Raw genomic sequence first — 18,654 nt, 5'->3', positions numbered from 1 at the left:
CCCTCCGCTCCTTGCTCACACACCACCTTTTTTCAGAGGTGACAGAGTGGCTCTATTGGCAGCAGAGGATATGCTGAGCAGAGCCACCACATCTTTCTGGTGGATAAGGAGAGGCAGCAGAGGCAGCTTCTGGAGCACACTGAAAGTTTTTTTTTTCTGAGTGCCACAGGAAAAGAAACCATTATGAGAGTGCGCTAAAAGCCTATTCATTGCTAAGGAAAGGGTTGCTGAAGAATGTGGGATGCATGCCGAAAACTGCCAGCCAGAGCAACAGGGAGATTATTAAAGCCCTTTGCAAAGACCCCCGTCTCCTTCCTTTGGCAGTGGCAGTTCTGCACATGGAGTCGTTTCGGCCCTACCCATTGAAATCCTGTAAATAGCTGTCTGCATGGAGGCGGGAGCTGGGTGACAGCTGAGGGGCTTTTTCGTGTGGGAACTGTAGGTAGCAAACGTGGCTGTTCTCAGCTGTGCTCCTCAGCAGGGAGCAGTGCTGACCCTCTCCAGGCTGGCTGCTTGTGCAGGGGCTGTGCACACAGGATGCTGGGGCTAGGAAGCCTTTCTGTCTTCCAGTAGGAATATCTTGCCCTGAACCAGCAGCTACCTGTTCTGGCAAAGCTGAGAGCTGTCTCCTGCTTTCTCTGTCCCAGTTTCTGCCTTCCTTTCCTGCCTGCTCTTACATTTCTTTCTCTTACCCCACCTTAGCTTTTTATCTCCTCGGGGTTGTTTGGGATGAGTGCCTGTGAGACAAACCCTGGCCAAGGGGAACCCATCCAGGGAACAAAGCCCTGGAGCAATGACTCCTACAAGACAGGCTGTCCCCTTTGCTCTCTAAGGTGAAGCTGATCCTGTGAGATTGCTGTTCCCATAGCTATTTTGTTTTAGGACTTGGTGTACTCCCTCCCTGAACGCTCAGCCTGGTGGGAACGCTGTAGTAGGGGTGCTGTACAGACACATGATGTCTGGGTTCTGCAACAAGGGTTGCAGGATGAGCAGAGAAGTGGAGGCACAGGAAGGTAAAGAGACATGCCCAGGATTACCCAGTACACCCAGCTCTTTCATCTGCTTTGTCCCATGCTGTGCCCTCAGGATGAAATAGCACAGCTCCAGGCTGGGAGCATTGCTTTCCTGCCTCTAGGAATGGCATGGCAGGGAACCAGCAGGAAGGAGGAGGTGAGGCTCTACCCCCCCAGGGGTTGAGATGGTCTATTAACTACTCCTGGCTTCAAGGAGACTCCAGCATGACTGCTTCCATACCCAAGGGTTTAAAAGTCATGGGTCAGGTCCCTCCAAAAGCATGAGACTTTATGGTTTCAAAAGCATGAGGTTTGAAAAAAAAAAAAAGTGCATGCTCTAAATTTGCCTTTGGTACTTGAACCCTTGGATCATATTTTTGAGTTTTTAGCCCAAAAATCAGTGTTTATTGTGCCTGTTGGTTAGGCAACACAGAGCATCTTCCTTGTCTGCTCACTCAGATGTATTCATGAGACTTTTCAGAGCCTGAAGTCTTCGAGCCCTCTGACCCTCTGTCCACCTTCATTAAATTTGGTTGATGGGTTCAAGTTGTGAGGGAATCAGCAACCATGCCCACACATAGTACCCTTAACTAAACCTTGTGTCCTTAGAAAACTGGACAGAAATAGAGGTGTCCAAGGTTGCTGCTACCTTTTTAACGTTACAACAAAATCTTGGAGTGGAGGAAAGACATGGAAATACTTCACATGTTGGAAAAGCAGTTGGACCAGGAGTCTCCCTGGAAAGAAGAAAGCACATTTAATAACCAAACTCAGCTGAGGCAAAACCATAGAAAACAAACTGCCTGCACCAGGAATTTGGGGGAAGGGCCAACACTGGGAAAGGGGGATAAAAGAGCACAGGTATTATTTAGTTCAAGTAAAAACAGAGCAGCACATCTGAAGAACTTAACAGGGAGGTGCGTGTTACAACTGGCCAGGATGAAAAGAATCAGAAAAGAAAGAAGGAGAGGCAAAGACAGCTTTAGGAGTAATGACAGGGAGATCAGATTTTCAGGCAGAGCTCAGACATGTCAGCTAAGTGGAGCCTTGTGAGTGCTGCGTGATGCTTAATCCAAAAGGCATCCCAAATTCCAGTAACAATATCCACCTCAAGCCAGCAGATGTGCTGCTTCACCTACAGCCTTGGGGCTCAGAAAAATATTGGTGTTTGGAGGTTTTGCCCTTCCTTCCCTGCATCCATCCCAAATCCTGACTTACCTTTGCAGGGGCCACAGCTCCTAACAAGGCAGGAAGGGAGATGTTCAGCTGGGCTCAGCTAATGAAGGGTCGAGATCTGCCTGCCAAAGCCTCATGGCATTTTCACCCCAGTGCAACCTGGAGATGAATGGCTGAGATGGGAGTACAAGTCACTTTGATCTCTCTGGTTTACATCCCCAGAATTAAATGAAGGTGTTCTTATAATTTCTCCTCCAGGAGACTGTGTGCACTGCCAGGAAGGGTTCAGATACCCCCAGTGCTGCAGCACCTTTATGCAAGTGTGGCTGGGTAGTACTTGGTCCCTTAATGATCTGGTACTGAGCAGGAAGACAGGGGAGCAGCAAGGGTTCTCCAGGATATGCACAAGGATGAATTATATGAGGGTAATACTCAAGGATATAATACTCAAGGATGACTCCTGTGAGCCCTGTGATGGGAGACTGGCCACCCCATGCTGCCAACTGGAAACGGAGAAAGTGTTCAGGAAAAATTTTGAGATCCAGCCTGATCTGAAAAGGGGAAGCTAATGGGGACAGGAGGTCATTGTGGTGGGTCTTGCAAGGTAGGTAGGAGGTAGGAAATTCCTCCATGGTAAATCACCACTTCCTCCGACTTCTGCTCAATCCAAAGTGCAGCATGAGCGGCCGGGCAGTGCCGTGTCCCACCCTTGGCAGCACGGTCGCCTCTCTTGTTGATTCAGTTCATTCCCAGTGGGACAGGATTGGGCAGGATTTGGCCCTTTGTCTCTGGATGTCTGTCCAATCTGTGGGCTTGCAAGCAATGAACCGTAAAAAAAGAAGAGTTGACAATTAAATGCTCAGAATCTACTAGGACTTTGTCCAGAGTGGGCTAAGCAAACAAGTACAGATGGAGCAACCTATGATCTGCACAGTTGCATGAGCTTTACAGTTAAGGGTGTACTCTATGCTGCTTAATTGCTTTAATCATACCAATTTATGAGCCAGGTTTCTTGCTTAATTAGTGAAATGAAGAATGAAAAGTGAATACATGGAATTAAGTCTTGACTTGTTAATTTGGCTTATAACCTTCATTACTGAGCTGGGAAAGCTGTGTTCTTTTAGTGTCTGGATGTTTAATGTGGTTTTTCACATGGTGCAGAAAACGGTGAAGAATCAGCAAAGAAAGGGACTGAGCTGATCAGTAGCCCTCAACCTCAGGGCCTCTCAGTGAAGGCTGACTCAGTGACCATATGATGTCCTTGGAAGGGCCATTTTGGGTGAAGGGGGATGCAAACTTTTGAGATGCTGCTGCTGTGCATGGCAAAGCATTTGCCCGCACATCTGGAGCAAAGTTCCCACTTCATCCCCAAGTGGTTCCCCCAAAATTCAGCATCTTTCACGGGAGAGCATCACCAGCCAGCTCCAGCAGGTTCTGGATGCATTTTTCTTCATGGGACATTGACCACTGTTGTTCCCACTCATGTGGAACAAGGCAACGCCATCTCTCGTGCCTCCAGGGGCTGAAGAGGACCTCAGGGAAAATGGCACAGAATTTTCCCTGCAGTAGCATTTTCAGACAGGAAACTGTTGTCAAAGAATGAATTCTAGTGATAAGGTGGGATTGGTTTTTTCCCCACTCTAAAACCAATCTTTTTCTAGCTGCAGAGGGTTGTTCCCACCGTACTGTCAAATAGGAAAATTAATTTTTTAAAATCTGATGCAAATGCCTCTGTTTTCTTTTGTCCTCCCCTCTTTTTTGCCTTCTGCTGCTTTTAATTTTTGGACTTATTCTATTATTGGATAATTGCATTGGCTAATTGCATTTAAACAGTTTTAGCAAGATTGGGTAATTAAATTCAGAGTAATTGGGCTGAAAATGCACAGAATCTGGTAGAAGTATTTCACAAGAGGCTGAACTAGGTAAACAAGAAGGGATATGTTAGTTTGTGTGAGGGTACACACACATATTTAGGGTACACGGGTCCAACTCCCAGGCAGGAAATGCCATATTCGTGACTCTGGGCCCTTCCCCAGGGCATGGAATCGATGGAAAACAATTTTGACTGGCAAGGGAGGGAATTAGATTTTCTTTAACACCAGATAAACCAATTCCAGAAGTGAAAACCCCACAAATATCTTACAAGCTTCTCTTGTCACTGTATCCAAAGCCTCACTGGAAAATACAGCTATTATTTCTAAATGCATCCAGTGAAATACAAATTTCCAATAATTTGAATTTCCAATAATTAAACAATTGCAGCCAGGTGTGTAGCTGTACTCTTGGCTCTCTTGTAGCCAGCAGGAAGAAAACAGCAATTTTCTTTTAATCATGTGCACATTCTGAAATCATTTCCTGGGAGCTTTTCACCCACCATGTGTGAAGCAGGTATCCAGCAGGAAGGGACACGGGACACATGAAGTTTTACCCAGCTTCTTGTTGCTGGCTCCTTCCCTGCTCCTCCCTGTGGCTGCTTACTTCATGCAGAGTTTCCTCCTGCAGCTCTCAGGCATGTGGGAAGGCTGGTGGGAAGTGCAGCAGATTTTGGTGAAGGTTTCCTGGGCAAACCCAGCAGCCCTGGTGATGGAGCCCTGTGCACTTCTCCTGGCCGTGCTGCTTCTCAGGCCCCCACAGCACACAAGAGGGAGGAGTCATTTCCCCTTCCCAGCACTGTGCTTTGGTCCTGGTGAGGAAGTGAAATCCTCTCATTTTCTGCTCAGAGGGAAGGAGCAGGCAGGAATTGCTTGTCTAAAGCCCACCACCACCATCTCTAATGTAGCTAAAGCAATTTGCAGAGCCTGGAATAAAACTTGCACCAGTCTGCCTATTTACCCATCCTTCCTCTATCTCTGCCTATTTACCCATCCTTCCTCTATCTCTCTCTCTCATCTGAAAGCAAGACACAAGTTTGTGAGTCAGAAGCAGACTAATTTCAGAAAAGCCACTTCTGAGAGCCTCTGGCTCCTGGATGAGACGCCGGCCCCGCTGGAGCAAACCTCCTGCCAGCCCCACCGAGGCATCTGACCAAGATAAAACAAGGCAAAACACTTCTCATTAAATAACCCTGGCAGAAATAATTTCATAAAGGGCATCTTATTGATAGCAAGGACTTCAGGCCAGGGCTGTGACTCTGCCACACCAACCACAAATGTCCACACTTGGAGTGATGGTGAGCAAAGCCAGGAGAACAAGTCCGAGCCAAGCGCTTCAGCCTTGGGCTTTTCCAGGCATTGCAGCCTGTGTGGGCACTGGACAGGCGCAGGTCTGGGCAAAGCTTGACATTTCCCAGCTGCAGAGGCAGAATTTAATTTTGCCAGCCAAGGCACGAGGAACTGAGGCACTTGTTGTATGGGAAGGGGATGGTGGGGACAGATCTTGGGCGATGGGCTTCTGCTCCCACTGGAGTAAGAAAGATGGGAGACTGGTGGGAGGAATCTCAGGGGAAACTCTAGATAGAAAATGACAGGACACCTCCAGCTCTGACAGCAATGACAGGGCCATACTTGCCTGACTTGCCGTAAAACCTCACAGATTTCACTACCAGTGCAGATTTTGGCTTTTCCACCAGCATATACAAAACCCATAAGCATATGGACAGCAACCACAGCAGCAGGTGTTGTCACTCAGTGCTCCCCTGCTATTGCACTGCCCACCCAAGCAGAGAAGATGCTGTGAAGGAGAGGGTGAAGGTCTGGCCCATGTGGTTCATACCCTTGAGCCCAAGGTCCTCTGCAAGAGGGAGCAGGGGGGCTGACACTGTGTTGAGATCTTTGCCAGTTTGGATCCTGTGGTGTACAAAGTCAGTGTGCCTCGGGGAAACGGGTGTTTTCTCACACCCAGGCATCTCCCCTGGGACAGGAGCCTCTTGTTTTTCCCTCCAGTCCCACTGAGATGAACCTTGCTGGAGCTGCACTATGTGGAGATCTATAGACACTGTAGAATCTGAAGTGCTGGCATGAGGCCCACAGAGTCATTTGCTTTAAAATAAGAAGAGCAGGGTATGACTGTGAAAGGAGACACACACTGTGTGCACAAAGGGTTTGGGGTTGGTCATGGGCCAGCATCATAGCAGCTGTCATCCCCTGAGGTGGACATAGAGACAGCAGTCACCTGCTGTAGCCTGCAAAAGTGGAGAGTGCTTTGCAGTTGCCAAAGAGGTATCTTCTGGAAGTGGAAAAAGCAGGACTCTCTCAGCACATTCGTGTCCTTTTGGTGGTGTAGCTCTTCTGGGGTCTGCAGTGAGTGTTCACCATGTGGCACCAATCCTGTGCATGCTTGCCCAGCCTCTCACTGCACCTCAGAGGGATTTTACGACCATCTCCTGCTCTCCCTGCATGTAGGGACTGGGTTTCTGAGTGCTGTGAAAATCTTTTCTCTAGTCTGGGCCCTCAGAAGGAGCATGGTTATTCTTCCAAAGGCTTCCTCCAAACATCTAGGAGAATCATTAGCTGCTGCAGAGCTCCAAAGTAAACTATAGCTTTCTGAGGTCCTGGGGGTGCTCTCTTTAGGAAAAGAAGCTTGATCCCATGTCACCACCACCACAAGCAGGGTCACCCTAAGCCCTCCTGGCTGCCAGCACCAGCACAGGCCCCATTGCATGACAGTGAGCATTTCCAGTTCAGCAGTCTCACTTTGTTTGCATTTTATTGCCCAGGCAGGACTTACATCCTTGCTGATGGATGTGTCCACAGCCAGTGTGCCAGGCTGGGCACAGCCTGTCCTCTAAACTGAGCCCGAGCTGCTGCAGGCACAAGCAGCAGCTCCTGGGGTCACACAGCATTTTTGGCTCACAAGATGCTTGTGTTGCAGTTTCCTCACATGGGTCCTCATCTGCCTCAGGGATGGTGAACTGGCCAAGACTGACAGAGTGGAAGGGCCCTCGGGTAAAATACCCTCCAGAGAGATGATGCATTGTTGTTTTACAAACCCTCCTTCAGCAGGGTACCACTTTAATTGGCACGCCTGACTAAAGTGTTTTGCTCCTATTTAGAGATCATTTTCACTAGGGTGAACCCAGGACTTGCATCCCCCCAGGTGGGTATCCCCCTGTTCTACTTGAAGAACCAAACAGAAGTTTTAATTCCCCTATAAACTGACCCCTATAAACTCTGCTGCTTTTCTCTGTGGGCTGTGCTGCTGTTGAAAGCTGGTCCCATTCCTCTGCTCGAGGCAGGGGCAGCTTTCCATTGAACAGATCCCAGAGTCCCAGCTGCAAACTCTGAGCAGCTCCCTCCATAAACTCCCCTCAAGCACACAGAGCAGAGGCAGGAGACACTGACACCTCCTGGTATAGCGTATCACTGGGAAAAGACTCACCAGCCATTGCCTGAGAAACTCTGCTTTGGGGTACACCCAACAGGACACACTGGGTTTTACTCTGCTGCATGGGCCACCTTGGAACCTGGTCTTGCTTTGAGGTGTCAGGAAATTCTGCATTTTTGTCATGAATACATGGTTGTTTTCTCATTGTTTCTTTATCAGCTCATGGTTTCCCTGCCAAGGTTGTGGTTCAGCTTAAATAAAATCCATTCAGCTTTTAAATACAGTTTGCCATACAGCTCAGTGTTTGCTAATATTGCAGAAATTTTCTTAATTTTTTTTGAGAACAACATTTTCCTACGAGCTCAGCCCAGCTGGTGAGCCCAGCAATCCAGGCAAACATTTCTGTGTCCTTTCCCCTCATGATAAACGTGACTGTGCCATTGCTCAGGGACTCACAGACCACACTGTCTTACTGTTGTTCACTTGAGGTCCGTTCAATTTGGCAGAATTTTTGCAATGGGAGTTAATTAGGGAGAGCTTGCTGATGAGAAAATACTAGGGCAGATGAAAGTCAGGCTTAAGCACCTCCCTTGCACCTCTAACAGAAGTGAAACCCAAATAAAAATTATTGCAACAGATGCCAATCAAGTTCCACATCTCTTCTTATCAGGAGCAAGTCACGACACTGAGTCTCAATATTTAGAAGTTGTACATAAGACAGGGAGTGTCACAAAATAACATCATCCTGGAAAAGTAGATTAGAAATTATTCTCCACGTTTTTCAAGGAAAAAAGGGGGGAAAACAGCAATCTTACTTGATTTATCCTCATAAATACTTACTGTTCCTTAAATAATAGAAGAAGTATTGAAGAGCATGGCTCAAACCAAGCTCAGCCGTTTGGAGAAACTTCACCTTTTCCAGTTTTCATAAGGAAGCATCCTCCAGTTCCCATCTACGAACCTCAGCTTTGAGATGCTGCCGGTACTGAACCCCCTTTTCCCTCCAGAACCGCAGGGCTCAAACTTTAGCGGGCTGGAAGATGAAGGCAATGGAATAAAGGGAAAGCAAAGCTATTTTGATTGCACAGTGCCACCCACTGTCGGAGAGACAGACGGCACCGGGGCCGCTGCCCGGGATGGGCGGCGCTTGCTGCTGCCAGCAGTAACAAAGATATTTATCTGAGACAGATCCTCTGATATCTAAGAGAGACAGATAAGGCAGCTCTCTACATACAGTAGGGTATAGACACACAGATACTGCTGGGGTGAGTTGTGTATATATATATATGATATATATATTGTCTCCATCAATCAATATCTGTGTACTCATTCTGAGTCTTGATGGGTCACAGAAAGCTGAGCTGAAGTGAGTGGAGATCCAGCGAGGAGGAGACATTGCTGGAAAAACTTTGGATGGGTCTGGAGGTCACGAGTGTCTAGGAAAACACATCAGTTGGGTGCCAGCCCCCCTGGGAGGCCTGCAGGCGTGGAAAGGGTAGTCAAGGAGACTGGGAGGGGATGGAGATGTGGTGGTGCAGGGAAACAGGGGCCCATGTGCATGCTTCAGTGAAGATGCTTCATTTGGTGTTTGCAATAGATACATGTTTTGATTATCAGCTACTTAGGTGTTTCAACATGGATGGAATTATGTGGTTCATTTCCTCTGTCTGGACATCAGGTGGAAAATATTTCACCCAAAGCACCATGTCACTCTCTGGGTTATGCCATTGTGCATCTACAGAAGGGAAGATAGTTCCAACAGATTTATGAGGAGCTCAAACCAGAGCATCCCAACACCCTCCAAGCCTACAGAACTGTGTATCCTGGGAAAAGACTGAGCTGTATTTTTCCATACATCCACCACCCATGGCCAAAGGCCATGAAGCAGCCAGAGAGCAGGGCGTGCTCTGGCGAGCTGGGAGCTCTTGCAGGATGGTGTTCTCTTCTGCAGAGACGCCCTTGGAGAAGAGATCTTTCATTAAGATTGTCATTTGCTACCATTTCCATCCCCACAGAGGCTGCCTCCTCCTCACAGGCAGCATCCCCAGGGAGGGAGCGCTTGTGAAATATTCATACATCAGAAGAAATTACATTTGTAAGCGTGGACTGCGAAGCGACAACTGGCTGGAGGGGCGAGCAGGGAAAAATAACAGGAGCGAGGGAAGGAGAAAAAAAGAGGCAGAATGTGGGAAATGGAAGGTGAGCTGTGATTTCTCCATGTCAAAATGCAGTGAGGAGCTTTGTGGGCTCTGCTGGGGCTCATTTATGAAGGCATATGTAGGGAATAGGTTTTCTCCTCATTCGGGGATGTCTAAACAGCATTCGTGTTCGTGCTTCTGTGAGACTGGAGAATAACCTCACCCAAGCATGTACAAGGGACAAAAATGCCCCCTAACCACTGGCAGATCTGTGTCATGGGTTTGAATAGTTTGAGCATTTCTGCAGGGTCTACTCCAGTTTTAAAGAATGTAAATAAATTCCACATTTTGGAATTTTTGGCGAAATGGGATTTAACAGCAGGAAAAAGGCAAACCCAAGCCCGTTTAGCCCGGCATGTCAGGAGACTTAGGCCCACGAGCAACAGGAGGCAGCTGAGTGCCTTTGGGTATCTCCAGCACACAGCTGCAAATCTTTTACATCCTGATGGACCACTAATGCTCCACAAGCACATTGCAAGAACTCCTTGAGAAATACATATTCCCTCTTAAAAACCACGCTTTTCATTTTCCTCTTCTCTCTGTGTCTCCCCCTGAGGACTGGATTCCTTATGAAGATCCAGTGCCTAAGACCTCCAGCAGTGTCAGTAACAGTGAAAACTGGAAGAATCATTGTTTTTAATACTGTGATCATTAAGATCCCCCATTGCTGATGCTGTCTGTTGCCCAGATCATTTATCCAGATACGCTATAGGTATAGGAAAGGGGATGGATAGCATCCTACAGATGTTTTCTTGAGATGATGGTTTCCCTCCCTGCATCCTTACAGCCTCCCTACGCCCTCCTAGCTGGGTCCTCGCCTCCCTTGCAAGAAGCACACGAACACTCACATGATGAGGGAGCAAGTTTTGACTATTTTAGGGCCTGAAATTTCCCTGTCGGCATGGCAACTTTCAACTCCTCACCTCTGACGGAAGCTGCTTAAAATAGAAAACCCAGAAAGCAAGCTTTGTGCTCCATGCTCAGCAAGCCCAGCTCCAGTATGGCAGGCAGGGCAGGATCTGGCCTCACAGGGCCAGGGAAATGCCAGGGTTAAGGAAGAGGACCCACAGGCTATCACCACCCCCTGCTGCAGTTCGTAAAACATCACCTGAATCGTCATGATTTTTGCTGGTATCCCCTCCCTATCCAGCCTTCTTAGCTCAGGGAAGCTCCGTTTCAATGTTCCCAGATTTATCCACAGGCACTGAGCCTCCATCTTTCCATGGATACTGTCTCCATCTTAGATACATTTTCCCCCAGACCTCAAGGGCTATTCAGTTCCAGGGGAAGTGCCAACCCTCCAAGCTTACTTTTTATTTTTTTTTTTTCCCCTTTGCAAAACCCATTAATTTTTTTACACTTACTCTTTTTCCCAAACCAATTTTTCCTCCAGCTCACACATAAACAATTGTGATTGCATGGGGTCAAGTGGGCATGTGGTGTGTCTCCTCTAATCCCTGCTTAACCTAATTCATTTTCTGTCTAAGAACAAAACTCTGCGAGATTCATTCAAGAGTCTGGATTATGTCTCTCTTGGCCTACAATGCTCACATAGGATTAGGGAATAAAAAACCCTAGAAGTCACTGGCGAGGCACTAAACCTGCAAACAAACAACCCAAACACCTCAAAAATCCCTTTCTGTGCCTGGATTTGAGCCATGAGCCAGGATGTGTGGGAAGAGCTTCTCCACTGAAACGTCATTGCCAACACAGAGTCCAACCCTCAGGGCTATTTTTAGGTCAATGGGGTCTGGACTTTGCTGTCATATTTTGTGCCTGAGGGCTTTTCCCCCTTATTTTCTCCTCTCTGCAACCCAAAGTTTTCTGGGGAGTTCAGTGGATGGAGCTGGGATGTCTGGGGGGGTTTTATTTGGTTTTCATATGGGAAAAATAAAATCAATCTTCTACATCAGGAAGAAGGGCTTGTTTTGTACAAACACAATCACTGCTGCATGTTGTTGCTTCTAGGGGAGCTTGTTGACATTTTTCAATCAAAATATTTTCCACTCTCCCTCCAATTGATGTCTTTTTCTTTTCTCCCCTCCTCCTCCCCTTCAGTTTGGCAGGTGTTGTTTTTTTAAACAATTTATGCACTTTCATTTCTATGTGTTTTTGAAAGGGCAACTAACACCCAAACATGTTTCTTTCCCTTTCTGCAGGTGGACAGTGAGTATTATCATAAAGAATTTCTCCCTCTCCTGTCTTTATTTTATTTATTCCCATCCTTTTTCCCACTGCTCCCCTCTCTCCTGAACTTGTCAAAACTGCTCCAAGCAGGCAAAGGACAAACCCCAGCTCCCCTCTGGAGAGCAGGAAGCACCCCACTGAGCCAGGCAGGGCCAGTAACCTCTGCTTTCCAGGATAAAAATGGATTCACTTCACTTTTCCTTCTTAATTTGAGATCCATGGATGCTTGACTGAGGCACCTCTAACAAGGCATCTTCTCAAGAGTCTGCTGCAGGCTCCTGGCTCCAAGGGGACGCAGGACTCCGCTGGGAGGAGAAGTTACCTCCAAGCACAGGGGTGAGCTCTTGTCAGAAGCAAGCCTGGGACACTGTCCCCTGCAGATGTTTGCACCTTTTTTTTGGGCATTCTGACTCTTTTAAAAGCAGCCACTGGAAATGGGGATTACCTGTATTTCACCTGACTTGCATTTCTAAATCGCCGCTCATAGATTGCCTTAGAGGAGAAACAGGGATGCCCATTCCCCAGACCAGATAGAAAACCTCAGGGTTGTATCTCTTACACGAAATGCCAGAGGAGATTTAATGCTTTACTACCACAGTGTGTGCTGTTGTTCAGCCTAAGAGGCAGCAAATCCCCATTTCCCAGGCAAAGCTCCTCCTGGGCTCCTCTATGGGCATGGGAGCTGCTACAGCCTCCAAGGAATACTAGGAAGAGTGGGGATATCAAGAAAAAGCAGTCTAGCTGGACAAGCAGGTATCTGCAGCTCATCTAAAGGACCTGCAGATAAGAGAAAAACAGCAACAGAAATTTCAAAAGCAGATGAAGAGAGAAAAGAAGTGCATTAATCTCATTTCTAGGCCAGGCCAAAAAATCAGGTGTTTGGGAGTGATTTACCAAAGTGTGCTCATTCCAAACATCAGCTTTTCTGGAGCTATTGAACAGTGAAGCAAAGTTAATATACTCATGTAGTTGCCTTTATATATAAAAGTGTGTGGTGTCATTATTAACACAACCAATACCAGGAGCTTTATTTCTTGATTCCCCTGAGCAGGACACAAGTCCCGAGGTGCCCTGGGCGTGAGGCCCTTAAGCCTGGAGCTGCAGGTGGGTTTCTGCAGGACTACAAAGGGTGCCTGTGCTCCAGCTGCCCAAGCAGACAGGGTAAACACCCTGGGCCCTAACTATTATAGGAAAGAGTGAGCCCACAGGTCCTGACTCACTCCCTGAGGGACACCCAGCAGAGGAGCTTGTGGTCACCCCTGCATCCCTCCTGCCCCACCACTGGCCTTTGCTGTGGCTGCAGCTGGTTCCCTCTGAACCTTGGAGCCTCTCTGACCTCTGCTCCCAAGGGAGTGCACCCTCCTTTCCCAAATTCACCCTTTGTCTCCTGTTCCTCCTTCTGTGCAGCCCCAGCTCCTCCTTCAGACGCCCCTTCCTCTGTGGCAGGGACTGGCACTGATGGAGCTGCCTTTGGAGCAGCCCAGGTTGGGATTAGCCCATTGCTCCCTACTGGTGGTATTCATCTTCTAGAGGTGTAAACAACTTATTGAAAATAAATCAAAGTTAAATATCTTTAACTGATTTAGAGCTTCTGGTTTGGAGCTTCTCCATCAGCCTCACAGTCTTACTTTTCATGATGGCCATGCAATCACAATGCTTCGAGCTTTGGCACAGGGATAGGACAGAAATTTGTGTCTGTGTCTACAGAAAAAAGGGGATGATCAGGATGAGAAGAAAGTATCAGGGAGCAGTGCAGCAGATTTTTGCCAACAAAGGACATTTTTCCTCTGTGTCACCTCCATTCCTGTTTAACTCCCTCCAGCCCCTCACCAGCCACCAGCTGAAACCCAAACCAGCTTTGAGTGTTCAGGCTCTGTCTGAGAGAACAGAAACCTGCTGAGAGAAGCCAAGATGTTGGGATAAACGGAGAATTTCCTAAAATTATTGCAAAAAAGTTCAGCTACTATTTGATTTAGATATTGCTAATGAGAATTGCCTGGGTAGGCTGTACAGATTACTAGAAAGTCCCTTCCATACCTCTCCGTTGGTCTGACTATTTTAAACCCCCTCCGTCCCTCCCTAGACACCCCTCGACTGCCCCTGCTGGCAGGACATCTGCCAGGGGAGGATGATAAGACAAAGAAGCCACCATAAATCACAGCTGCTAATTGCAAAGCTGTGTGTATCCATCCTTACCCTTTTGTGCCTTCGCCTTCAATCCACAGCCTGCCCATCCGATCCATCTCCCTGGCAGTCCTGCTCCTTCGTGCCTCCCTCCCTGTGCTGCTCCCCTTTATGCTCTGAAGCACAGCCTCTGCTTCCTCACAATCAGCTTGATTCCCTGTGTCTTCCTTCTTCAGCACTCCTGGCCCCTTTGCCAGCTTGTTCACTCCTTTCATATTTCTCTTCTTCCTCGAGCATCATCACCATCCTAGCTTCCCTGCTTGCCTCTCCAAACAGACACACATGATCTGTTTTGCTGTTGCCATGCTTTTCAGACATAAACTAATTATGGTCTGCAAGCCAGAAGGTCAGCAGTAGGATCCTTATTTTTGCAGCCCTCAATCCCACTATGTCAATGCACACACAAACATGGACGAAGGTCTTTCGGGGAGATGGTCAGGCCCAGGCACCAAAACCCCATAAAACCAGTAAAAAAGACTGGTTCTTATCATAGAAGCACTTTCTTGTCAGCATATGCTGCACCCAGTGCTCGAGAAAAAAGCCATGTCAGCTGCACTTTAATGTCAGAAATATTCAGGAGGCAAACCTGCCAACCTGCCAACCTTTGGGTCATCTCTTCACCCTTAAAACATTAGCTAGCCTCCAGATTTCCAGGAATGGGTTTTTAACCACCCAGAAGAGTGTTGGGAGATGATAAGAGGCCATACTTTTACATTCAAGTGATTTAGGAAAAATATCAGGAATAGATCCCAGGGAGAGAAGGAAACCCCTTAGGGATTACTAGGAGCCAGTTTAGTGCTTTCCTGGTGGAAAAATAAATTGCTGGGCAAACCAAGAACTGACAGTCTCTGAGGCAGTGTTTGACTACCTGCAGAAAACTATCCTTGATATTTGCTGTCAGTGCTTTGCTCCAGCCTGAACTGCCTCCACCCAAGCAAAGTTGTTCCACAGGTTTCAAGCACTGAAAATGTGTAGGGAAAACAGGGTTAAAATATTTCAGAGAACAAAGCAAACCAGGAAACTTCTTCTGTGAGCCAAATACCATTATTTTTTTGCAGAGACTTCCGGACTGTGGGACCCCAGCATTAGCAAATCTTGTTAACAATTTGCTTGAGCATTTTTGTGAGGCACCAGAAGAATGGGTTACGCGTCTTATTGATTTAATGACAACTATTGCTGCTGGGAATTGATGCTTTCATTAGAGAAAGCAGGTTAGCAATAGAGTTGTGAATGCCCGGCCAACTCAGGAGGTGGCAGGGAACAAATGGTTTCCCCTACTGAAATAAAACTTCCAGGCAAGGTGTAATGCAGGAAGACTCTGTTAATATCACGGAGCTGTAACACAGCTCTGGTTCACTGGATTAAAAAATCCCATAGTTGCTGAAACCCTCCAAAGATTATGATTAATATATCATCTCTTTGGGAAAGAGCAGTGAAATACCTGATCAAAGCTAGTACTGGTTGCTAAATATCTGCCTTTGAAACCTTGGGAATAGGACTCAGTTTCCCCATGCTGGAAATCTTTGGCTGATGATGCCACATATCTTGGATGATTCCTAGAAGAATATAGGCAACCTGAGGCAGAAAAGGCTTCCTCATTGGGAAAAAAGTCAGAAAGGAAATTGAGGGTTGAGGTGGGAAGAGACCTCTGGAGGTCACGTGGTCCTGTTTCATCTGTGAATTCCCTGTGGATGCATCCCTATTCTCTCCTTGAGGTCCTTAACAGAGATGTGGGGCAGCACTGGGGGGCTCCACTATCAATCCCTGCATCCATTTTCCCCCGAGTGGGCTTTGTGCCACCAACCACAACCCTCTGCCATCCCTTCCTCTAACCTGCACTTTGTCCAGGGGGATGTCACAGGAGACAGTGTCAAAGCCCTGCTGAAGTCGAGGTAAAGAACATCCACCCCATCACCTCCTTTGGGTTGGTTAAGCACAATTTCCCCCTGGCTTTTCCCTTTTTCTGCTGAAATACCAGCAGAGCCCAAGGATGTGGTATTTTAAGAAAACAACGAGATTAAGAGACAGATGCTAAGTGTTCAAAGACTTCTGACAGAGATAAACTGCAGTATCAGTCTCTATCAGATGGAGAGCACAGGCCCCACGCTTTGGGGGAGAGGCTTAATGATTTAATAGAGCTTTGCCACCTCTCACTAGCGAGCTCCAGCCCTGCACAGAGATATGTGAGCACCAAGGGGAGACAACCCCAGATGTAAATAAATCATTAGAAGCCCTCACTCAGGGTCTCAGCACTGAAGACATTATTTGGGCATGTTTCAAGCAAGAAGCAGAGCTTGTTTCCCTGTGCCAGGTTATGTCCCACACCTCCTGGAGGAGGGTGGATATCTCTCTTCATTCTTCCTACTGCCTCTGGGGCTACAGCCTGCATTTTCTTTGGTGTTTCAGGCTTTTTAGCAGGTACTTAACTGTTCATGTGAGTGCACAATGATTATGCTCATGGTGGGAGAGGGGGGTCAAAGAATTTTCTGGATTCTGCTTTTGCCCACTGAGGGCTGATGGTTAAGCATTTAAACAGCTCATGTGCATCCAACAAGACCCACCAAGTGTAATCCACAAGGAAAAGGGAAGTTTGTGATGATGGTACCACTGCTCTATTTCCTCTGAACTCATTGACATGTATTTAGCAGTTAATACTCACGTGGTTTAGCTTGATGAAATGAAGGAAGAGAAAGGGAGAAGGACACAAGCACACAGACTGGGAGAGAGGAAAAATCCTGAAAATGCCATAAAACCTGCCAGGCATCCTTACTGCTGCCATTGGAAATAAGATTTTTTTTCAAGTACAATGGCAGCAAATAGTTCAAAGATGTGATTTCAAGGACCCCCATAAGAAATCCTCCTCCTTGCTATGTGAAGCTTCACTTTTTCTGATTAGTTTTTAACATCCTGCTTAGACCACTGTACTGATTACAAAATTAAGTTGCTCCTCTGAAATCAGGATGTCTACACTAAGTAACTGCCAAAGAAGCTCTAGTCCCAAATCCCACATAAGAAGCTCTGGCACCCACAAATTTCACAGGATTTTTGGGTGCTCACCACCTCCCAGGCAGGATGTGTCCTCAAATGACTGAACTGAGAAGGAAAAAAAAAAAAAAAAAAAAGAAAGAAAGAAAAAAGTCCTCTCAAAAGTAAAACACGCTTCTGATGCAAAATTAGCATTTGGCAGAGGAGTGACTCATGGTGACTGAGGGTTTCGTGCAGCCCTTCTCTGAAGCATCCAGAATCTTTTTCTGGCTTGTGATTCACCAGAAAATGGTAGATGAGCACATCTTACTTAAGCAAAAACTGAGGGTGTTACAGAAGAAGATGAACGTCTCTTCTCTGCTCTCTGAAATGGCGCTGCTGCAACTCCGTGGTGCCAGGAAGAGGGAATACAGCATTTCCAGGGTGGGTTAAAAGGCAGAAAGCTTCATTTACAGTGTATTCTAAGTCTTTGGGAAGCCTGATGGTGAACCAGTGGTGGATTCCACCTTACAGGATCCTGCAGGGGAGGGTGACATGTCAGCTCTTCTGAAGGCCTGATACCTTTTTTTTTTATTATTATTATTTGTTGCAGGACCCCATTTTTGGCACATTTTCCATATGCTCTCGTGACCCATAGCCCCTCTCAGAATCCAAAAAAATCCCATCTTCAGGCTCTTCATAAACACCCTTCAGACTTCTTTGAGAAGAATCTTTGGGAATGAGGATCAGCAAAGCACTTGAGCTCCACCCTACACCCCACCTACACTTCCCCCTCAGACACAGCCTCGCATCAGCGGCACTGTGTGCAGAATTTTACCAACACACCACACGAACTGCACTTTCAGCACCTAATTTGCTACAGGACAGAAGGAAGGAGACATCTATAAGATAGGTGTATGTTTACTGAGTGGAGCACATATATAACGAATTTGGGTTAGAGTCCAGCGTGAAATGGGGCAAGCACAACGCCTCCAGCTCTGCAACGTTCTGGGAGAACCTTTCTGCCCAAGGCAGGGCACAGTGTGGAGCCAACAACAGGCACATCTGGCTGATGCCCCAGGGACAAGCACTATGCTGATGCCCCAGGGACTCTTGCTTTTTGCAGGAGCCCCAGCTGTCCAGGCACAGAGAGGCAATGAAACACATTTTGTTTGTGGTTGGATTAGCTGGGTTTACTGATGGCTAAGGTGAAAAGACCAGCCCATCTTCTGCTTCTTGTTTCATAGCTATGCCCCTTGTCATACCTCATTGCTACATCTCTCTTAATTATTTTTTAATCCAGATGACTCCCCACAGCAAAGTCCCGAGTCAAGCAGTCTCCTATTCTCTATCAGAGAGAAATAAATGTTGACAATGATCTTTTTTGCTTCACATCAAGTAGAATTAAGTGATGTCCAGCTTTTGTCATGACTACAAAATATTCTCGCTGGGCCGAGGATTCTCCTTGGATAAATGCTCATCCCAAAACAGCACCTTCCCTCATTAATTATCCACCTGGTCAAAATTTCCAGGACCTTCTTACTGCAAAAGCATGATGACACTGATGTCATGTTTTAACCTGAGCTCATCTTAAACAATCTAAATCAGGCTTTGTGGGAAGGGTAGCCACAACTACAGAGCAGTACTGAGGGTAAACACCTGAGGTGGTG

The sequence above is a fragment of the Vidua chalybeata genome, chromosome 3 (assembly GCF_026979565.1).
Source record: "Vidua chalybeata isolate OUT-0048 chromosome 3, bVidCha1 merged haplotype, whole genome shotgun sequence".
Taxonomy (NCBI): domain Eukaryota; kingdom Metazoa; phylum Chordata; class Aves; order Passeriformes; family Viduidae; genus Vidua; species Vidua chalybeata.
The sequence above is the reverse complement of the archived record's forward strand: the minus strand, read 5'-3'. Positions refer to the sequence as shown.